The sequence below is a fragment of the Mustela nigripes genome, chromosome X (assembly GCF_022355385.1).
Source record: "Mustela nigripes isolate SB6536 chromosome X, MUSNIG.SB6536, whole genome shotgun sequence".
Taxonomy (NCBI): Eukaryota; Metazoa; Chordata; class Mammalia; order Carnivora; family Mustelidae; genus Mustela; species Mustela nigripes.
This window is the reverse complement of record NC_081575.1, coordinates 75,138,306-75,148,071: the sequence shown is the minus strand read 5'-3', so window position 1 is coordinate 75,148,071 and position 9,766 is coordinate 75,138,306. Positions and strand designations below refer to the sequence as shown.

General features: G+C 38.0%; 1 pseudogene; it reads left to right on the top strand.

Annotated features, from left to right (window-relative positions):
* The first annotated feature begins 6,032 nt into the window (after positions 1–6,032).
* Positions 6,033–9,766, top strand: part of LOC132007116 (interleukin-1 receptor-associated kinase 4-like) — a 9,352-nt pseudogene continuing 5,618 nt past the window's right edge.

The following is a 9,766-nucleotide window of genomic DNA, read 5'->3' as shown; positions in this document are numbered from 1 at the left end:
AGCTACAAGGATGGTTCCACATTTGCAAATTAATCAATGTGATAGAACAAATTAAAAAGAGAAGAGAGAAGAAGCACATGGTCTTCTCAATCGATGCAGAAAAAGCATTTGACAAAATCCAGCATCCGTTCCTGATTAAAATGCTTCAAAGTATAGGGATAGAGGGAACATTCCTGAACTTCATCAAATCTATCTTTGAAAGACCCACAGCAAATATCATCCGCAATGGGAAAAAGCTTGCAGTCTTCCTGTTGAGATCAGGAGCACAACAAGGATGCCCACTCTCACCACTCTTGTTCAACATAGTATTAGAAGTCCTAGAAAGACCAATCAGACAACAAAGAGAAATAAAACGTATCCAAATTCGCAATGAAGAATTCAAACTCTCCCTCTTCCCAAATGACATGATTCTTTATATGGAAAACCTAAAAGACTCCACCCCAAACTACTAGAACTCATACAGCAATTCAGAAACGTGGCAGAATACAAAGTCAATGTGCAGAAATCAGTGGCTTTCTTATACACTAACAATGAGAATACAGAAAGGGAAATTAGAGAATCCATTCCATTTACTATAGCAAAAATAACCATAAGATACCTGGGAATAAAGCTATGCAAAAAGGTAAAGGAACTATACTCGAGGAACTACAGAACACTGATGAAAGTAATTGAAGAAGACACAAAAAGATGGAAGACCATTCCATGCTCTTGGATCAGAAGAATAAACATTGTTAAAACTCAACACACACAGAACAGGCAATCATATCAAAAAATGGGCAGATGATATGAACAGAGACTTCTCCAATGAAGACGTACAAATGTCTATTAGACACATGAAAAAATGTTCATCATCTCTAGCCCTCAGGGAGATTCAAATTAAAACCACATTGAGATATCACCTTACACCAGTTAGAATGGCCAAAATTAACAAGACAGGAAACAACATGTGTTGGAGGGGATGTGCAGAAAGGGGAATCTTCTTCCACTGTTGGTGGAAATGCATGTTGGTGCAGCCTCTTTGGAGAACAGTGTGGAGATTCCTCAAGAAATTAAAAATAGAACTTCCCTATGATCCTGCAATTGCACTCCTGGGTATTTATCCCAAATATACAGATGTAGTGAAAAGAAGGGCCATATGTAACCCAATGTTTATAGCAGGAATGGCCACGGTCACCAAACTATGGAAAGAACCATGATGCCTGTCCACGGACGAATGGATAAGGAAAATGTGGTCCATATACACTATGGAGTATTATGACTCGATCAGAAAGGATGAATACCCAACTTTTGTATCAACATGGACAGTACTGGAAGAGATTATGCTGAGTGAAATAAGTCAAGCAGAGAGAGTCAATTATCATATGGTTTCACTTATTTGTGAAGCATAACCAATAGCATGGAGGACATGGGGAGTTAGAGAGGAGAAGGGATTTGGGGGAAATTGGAAGGGGAGGTGACTCATGAGAGACTATGGACTCTGAAAAACAATCGGAGGGGTTTGAAGTGGCGGGGGTGTGGGAGGTCGGGGTACCAGGTGGTGGGAACTATAGAGGGCATGGATTGCATGGAGCACTGGGTGTGGTGAAAAAATAATGAATACTATAATGCTGAAAATAAATAAATTTAATTAAAAAATACAGCAAAAATGTCTATACTGCTTAGAGCCATCTATACTTTTAATGCCATTCCAATCAGAATTCCACCAGTATTTTTCAAAGAGCTGGAGAAAATAATCAAAAAATTTGTATGGAATCAGAAGAGACCCTGAACTGCTAGGGAAATGTTGAAAAACAAATATATAACTGGGGCTATCACTTTACCTGATTTCAAGCTTTACTACAAAGCTATGATCACCAAGACAGCATGGTACTGGCATAAAAACATAAACATAGACCAGTGGAACAGAGTAGAGAGCCCAGATATGGACCCTCAACTCTATGGTCAAATAATCTTCTACAAAGCAGGGAAAATATATACAGTGGAAGAAAGACGAAGACGGTCTCTTCAATAAATGGTGCTGGGAAAACTGGACAGCTATATGTAGAAGAATGAAACTTGAATTATCTCTTACACCATACACAAAGATAAACTCAAAATGGATAAAAGACCTCAATGTGAGACAGGAATCCATCAGAATCCTAAAGGAGAACATAGGCAGTAATCTCTTTGATATCAGCCAAAGCACTTCTTTCAAGATATGTCTCCAAAGGCAAAGGAAACAAAAGCGAAAATGAACTTTCAGGACTTCATCAATATCAAAAGCTTCTGCACAACAAAGGAAACAGTCAACAAAACAAAGAGGCAACCCACGGAATGGGAGAAGATATTTTCAAATGACAGTACAGACAAAAGGTTGATATCCAGGATCTATAAAGAATATCTCAAACTCAACACATTCAAAACAGACATTCATATCAACAAATGGGCAGAAGATATGGGCAGATACTTCTCCAATGAAGACATACAAATGGCTATCAGACACATGAAAAAATGTTCATCATCACTAGCCATCAGGGAGATTCAAATTAAAACCACATTGAGATACCACCTTATACCAGTTAGAATGGCCAAAATTGGCAAGACAGGAAACAACATGTGTTGGAGGGGATGTGGTGAAAGGGAACCCTCTTACACTGTTGATGGGAATTCAAGTTGGTGCAGCCACTTTGGAAAACAGTGTGGAGATTCCTCAAGAAATTAAAAATAGAGCTTTCCTATGACCCTGCAATTGCACTCCTGGGTATTTACCCCAAAGATACAGACGTAGTGAAAATAAAGGCCATCTGTACCCTAATGTTTATAGTAGCAATGGCCACGGTCACCAAACTGTGGAAAGAACCAAGATGCCCTTTAACGGACGAATGGATAAGGAGGATGTGGTCCATATACACTATGGAGTATTATGCCTCCATCAGAAAGGATGAATACCCAACTTTTGTATCAACATGGACAGGACTGGAAGAGATTATGCTGAGTGAAATTAGTCAAGCAGTCAAGCAGAGAGAGTCAATTATCATATGGTTTCACTTATTTGTTGAGTATAACAAATAACATGGAGGACAAGGTGAGATGGAGATGAAAAGGGAGTGGAGGGAAATTGGAAGGGGAGATGAACCATGAGAGACTATGGACTCTGAAAAACAATCTGAGGGTTTTGAAGGGGCAGGGGGTGGTAGGTTGAGGGAACCAGGTGGTGGCTATTAGAGATCGCACGGATTGCAAGGAGCACTGGGTATGTTGCAGAAACTATGAATACTGTCATGCTGAAAAGAAATAAAATAATAGGAGAATTACAGATCTATATCTATGATGAAGCTGGATGTCAAAATCCTCAACAAAATCTTAGCTAATATGATTCAACAGTACATTAAAAATATCCATCAGGATCAGTTTGGCTTTATTTCTGGGTACAAGGGTGTTTTAACAACTTCAAATCAACCTACTAGTACACATTATGAAAAAGAAATATAAGTAACATATGGTTCTCTCAATTCATGCAAAAAAAATCATTTGACCAATTACAGCATTTTCCCTTACTGAAACCATTCAGTGCATAGGGATAGAAGGAACATACCTCAATAACATCAAGCCATCTATGAAAAACCTGTAGCAAATATCTTTATCAAAGGAGAAAAGTTTTGAACTTTTCCCTTAATGTCATGAACAGAACAGGCATGCCCCCTCTCACCATTTTTGCCCAGCATAGTACTAGAAGTCCTCGCATCAACAATCTGACAGCAAGATGAAAAGAAAGGCTTTCAAATTGGCAAAGAAGAAGTCAAACCCTCTTTGAAGATGACATGATACTTTATGTGGAAAACACAAAAGACTCCACCCCCAAATTAATAACACTCATACTGCAATTCAGTAACATGTTTGTATACAAATTTAATACAGAAATCAGTTGCATTTCTAAACACTAAGTGTGTAACTGTATAAAGAGAAATTAAGGAAGGGAGTCCTTTTACAACAGCACCAAAAACCTTAATACCTGAGAACAAATCTAACCAAAGATGTAAAGGATCTATACTCTAGAAACTATAGAACACTTATGACAGAAATTGAGGAAGACACATTGAGATGGAAAAGCATTCCATGCTCATGGACTGGAAGAATAAACATTGTGAATATATCTATGCTATCCAGAGCAATCTACAATTTCAATGTCATCCCTATTAAAATATCATTGACTTTTTAAAGGATCTGGAGGAAACAATCCTAAAATTTGTATGGAACAAGAAAAGACCTCACTCACCAGGGGAATGCTGAAAATATAAACAAAACTGAGTGCATTATGTTGCCTGATTTTAAGCTATATTACAAAGTGATGTTCACCAAGACAGCATGGTACTGGCACAAAAACAGACACAAGGTACAATGGAATAGGATAGAATCCCCAGAAATGGACCCTCAACTCTATGATCCAGTCATCTTCAACAATTCAAGAAAAATTATCCAATGGAATAAAGCAGAGTCTTCAGTAACTGTTGCTGGGATAATTGGACAGACAAATGCAGAAGAGTGAAAGTGGACCATTCCCATACACCATACACAAAGATAAACTCAAAATGGATGAAAGATCTCAATGTAAGATAGGAATCTATCATAATCCTAGGGAAGAACATAGGTAGTAACCTCCTCAAAATCGGCCATAAAAACTTCTTTCAAAACACATCCCAAAAGTTAAGGTAAACAAAAAGAAAAATGAACTTTCGGGACTTCATCAAGATAAAAGTCTTCTGCACAGGAAAAAAAAAAAGAGTCAACAAAAACTAGGAGAAACTACATGGAATGGGAGAAGATATTTGCAAATGACATTACAGGTAAAGGGCTGGTATCCAAGATCTATAAAGAAATTCACAAACTCAACGTCCAAAAAACAAGTAATCTAGTCAAGAATGGGCAGAAAACATGAACAGACACTTCTCCAAAGAAGATATACCAATGGATAACAGACACATGCAAAAATGTTCAACAGCCCTGGCCATTAAGGAAGTACAAATCAACACCACAATGATATACCACCTCACATCGTTAGAATGGTTAAAATTAACAAGACCGGAAAGAGCAAATATTGGCGATGATGTATAGAAAAAGGAACCTTTCACTTTCAGTGCGAATGCACCCTGGCAGAGCCACTCTGGAAAATAGTATGGAGGTTCCTCAAGTGGTTAAAAATAGAGCTACCCATCAGCCCAGAAATTGACCTACTAGGTATGTACCCCAAATATACAGATATAGGAAAAAGAAGGGACACATGCACCTCAGTATTCATAGGAGGAATGTCCATCATAACTGAATGGTGGAAGGAGTTGAGATATCCTTCAATTCATTAGTGAATAAGGAAGAAGTGGTACATATATATAATGGAATATTAATCAGCCATAAGAAAGGATGAATACCCACCATTTTCATTGACTTTGATGGAACTGGAGGGGATTATGCTTAGTGAAATATGTCAAGAAGAGAAAGACAATTATCATATGTTCCACATATCATCTGTGGAACACAAGGAATAGCTCAGAGGACCTCAAGGGAAGTGATAGAAAACTGAATGGGGAGAAATGAGAGAGGGAGACAAATTATAAGAGATTCCGGACTTCAGAAAGAAACTGAAGTTTACAGAAGGGAGGGCATGGGGATGATGTGGTAACCAGGTGTGGGTATTAAAAGGAACATTTTATCGAGTACTGGGTTTTATATGCGAGTAATGAATCAGTGAATACTATATCAAAACTAATGTTCTAGGGCCTACCCTGCCCCCATCCTTTTCTGAGTGAGGTCCCTCCACAGCTGGCCCAGCGGGGTGGTACCCTAGTGGCCCTGGCACTCTACTACTGGGCAGGAATAGAAGACAAACAAACCCATAACATCTTCCTAAGAAGTGTCATATTTTATTAATCCTCAGGAAGGGTGAGAGAAGTTAGCAGTAGCTATTAAAAAAACATCTAGTGAGGATAGATACAATCAGTTTCACACAAGATGCTGTTCCCCAAAAGGTTAATACACTACCTTCTAATGACATTGTAAGCATTAAGCAGAAACAGATGCCTGTCTGTGGAAAGGACAGGACATTTTTGTTACTTGTGCAGAATCTTGAACAAACTATATGCCACCTGACTCCTCAAGTCCAGAAAATCCAAGTTCAGAAGGTAGTGATACATGTTTTCAAAGTTTTTCCTTTTATGAATTGAAGAATGTAACACATAACTTTGATTAAGACCCATTTCTCTCAGTGACAACAAGATCAGAGAGGGAGGATATGCAGTTGTATATAAAGGCTACATGAACAATAAAACTGAAGAAACTTGAAGTAATGGTTGACATTAGTACTAAAGAACTGAAACAGCACTTTTGTTCAAGAAAAAAAAGTTATGGCAAAGTGTCAACGTGAGAACTTTGTAGAACTGCTTGGTTTCTATAAGAAAACCATTGATTTCTGTACATTGACTTTGTATCCTGCCACGCTGCTGAATTACTGTATGAGTTCTAGTAGTTTGAGTGTGGAGTCTTTTGGGTTATCCATATAGAGAATCATGTCATCTGCGAAGAGAGAGAGTTTGACTTTTTCATTGCCAATTTGGATACCTTTTCTTTCTCTTTGTTGTCTGATTGCTCTTGCTAGAACTTCTAATATGATGTTGAACAAGTGTGGTGAGAGTGGGCATCCTTGTTGTGTTCCTGATCTCAACGGGAAGGTTACAAGCTTTTTCCCAATGAGGATGATATTTGCTGTGAGTCTTTCATAGATAGATTTGATGAAGTTCAGGAATGTTCCCTCTATCCCTATACTTTGAAGCATTCTAATCAGGAACGGATGCTGGATTTTGTCAAATGCTTTTTCTGCATCACTTGAGAGGACCATGTGGTTCTTCTCTATTCTCTTATTAATTTGTTCTATCACATTGATTGATTTGTAAATGTTTGAACCATCCTTATAGCTCAGGGATGAATCCCACCTGGTCATGGTGGATAATCTTTTTAATGTGCTGTTGGATCCTGTTGGCTAGGATCTTGTTGAGAATCTTAGCATCCATATTCATCCGTGATATTGGTCCAAAATTCTCCTTTTTGGTAAGGTCTTTGCCTGGTTTGGGGATCAGGGTAATGCTGGCTTCATAGAAAGAGTCTGGAAGTTTTCCTTCTGCTTCAATTTTTTGAAACAGCTTCAGGAGAATAGGTGTTATTTCTTTGAAAGTTTGGTAGAATTCCCCAGGGAATCCATCAGGTCCTGGGCTCTTGTTTTTGGGAGGTTTTTGATCACTGCTTCAATCTCGTTATTAGATATTGGTCTATTCAGGTTGTTGATTTCTTCCTGGTTCAATTTTGGGAGTTTATAGTTTTCCAGGAATGCATCCATTTCATCTAGTTTGCTTAGCTTATTGGCATACAACTGTTGATAATAACTTCTGATGATTATTTCTACTTCCTTGGTGTTAGTTATGCTCTCTCCCTTTTCATTCATAATTTTATGAATTTGGGCTTTCTCCCTTTTCTTTTGGATTAGTGTGGCCAATGGTTTATTGATCTTATTAATTCTTTTATAAAAACAGCTTCTAGTTTCATTGATACATTCTACTGTATCTCTGGTTTCTACCTCAGCTCTAATCTTGATGATTTCCCTTCTTATGTGTGGAGTTGGTTTGACTTGTTGTTGATTCTCCAGTTATTTAAGGTGTAGAGACAGCTGCTGTGTTCTGGATTTTTCAATTTGTTTGAGAGAGGCTTGGATTGCTATGTATTTCCCCCTTAGGACCGCCTTTGCTGTATCCCATAGGTTTTGGACCGAAGTGTCTTCATTGTCGTTGGTTTCCATAAATTGTTTCAGTTATTCTTTGATCTCCTGGTTGATCCAAGCATTCTTAAGCAAGGTGATCTTTAGCTTCCAGGTGTTTGAGTTCCTTCGGAACTTTTCCTTGTGATTGAGCTCCAGTTTCAAAGCATTGTGATCTGAGAATATGCAGGGAATCATCTCAGTCTTTTGGTATGGGGTGAGTCCTGATTTGTGACCCAGTATATGGTCTATTCTTGAGAAGGTTCCATGGGCACTTGAGAAGAATGTGCATTTTGATATTTTAGGGTGGAATGTTCTGTATATATCTATGAGGTCCATCTGGTCCAATGTGTCATTCAATGGTCTTGTTTCTTTATTGATTTTCAGCTTCGATGACCTGTCTATTTCTGAGAGAGGCGTGTTAAGATCTCCTACTATTAATGTATTCATATCAATATGACTCTTTACCTTGATTAACAGGTTTCTTATGTAATTGGCTGCTCCCATATTGGGGCATAGATATTTACAATTGTTAGATCATCTTGGTGGATAGTCTCTTTAAGGATTATGTAGTGTCCTTCTGTATCTCTGACTACAGTCTTCAGTTTAAAATCCAATTTATCTGATATGAGAATCGCTACCCCAGTCTTCTTTAGAGGCCTATTGGCATGAAAGATGCTTTTCCATCCCCTCACTTTCAGTCTGGGTGTATCTTTATGTTTAAAATGGGTCCTGTCATTTTATCTAATCTGTAACCCTGTGCCATTTTATTGGCTCATTTAGGTCATTCACACTGAGAGTGATTATTGATAGATACGTTTTTATTGATATCGTGTTACCTTTGAAGTCTTTCTTTCTGTAGATTGTCTCTTTATTTCTGTTCAATGCTATTCATAGAATTTTTCCTCTTTTATAGAACCCTCTTTAATATTTCCTGCAGTGTCGGCTTGGTGGTTGCATAGTATTTTAAGCCTTGCCGGGCTTGGAAACTATTTATCTCTTCATCCATTTTGCTTTCTTATACACTAACAATGAAAATACAGAAAGGGAAATTAGAGAATTGATTCCATTTACTATAGCACCAAGAACCATAAGATACCTGGGAATAAACCTAACCAAAGAGGTAAAGTATCTGTACTTGAGGAACTACAGAACACTCATGAAAGAAATTGAAGAGGAGGGGCACTTGGGTGGCTCAGCGGGTTGGAGCCTCTGAGTTCGGCTCAGGTTGCGATCCCAGGTTCCTGGGATGGAGCACCGCATCGGGTTCTCTGCAAAGTGGGGAGCCTGCTTCCTCCTCTCTCTCTGCCTGCCTCTCTGCCTACTTGTGATCTGTCTGTCAAATAAATAAATAAAAATCTTAAAAAAATAAAAGAAATTAAAGAAGACACAAAAAGATGGAAGACCATTCCATGCTCTTGGTTCGGAAAAATAAACATTGTTAAAATGTCTATACTGCCTAGAGCAATCTATACTTTTAATGCCATTCCGATAAAAATTCCACTGGTATTTTTCAAAGAGCTGGAGTAAACAATCCAAAAATTTTTATGGAATCAGAAGAGACCCTGAATTGTTAAGGAAATGTTGAAAAACAAAAATAAAACTTGCGGCATCATGTTACCTGATTTCAAGCTTTATTCCAAAGCTGTGATCACCAAGACAGCATGATACTAGCATAAAAACAGACAAGGAAACAGTCAATAAAACAAAGAAACAACCCACGGAATGGGAGAAGATATTTTCAAATGACAGTACAGACAAAAGGTTGATATCCAGCATCTATAATGAATTCCTCAAACTCAACACACACAAAACAGACAATCATATCAAAAAATGGGCAGAAGATATGAACAGACACTTCTCCAATCAAGACATATGAATGGCTATCAGACAAATGAAAAAATGTTCATCATCACTAGCCATCAGGGAGATTCAAATTAAAACCACATTGAGATATCAGCTTACACCAGTTAGAATGGCCAAAATTAACAA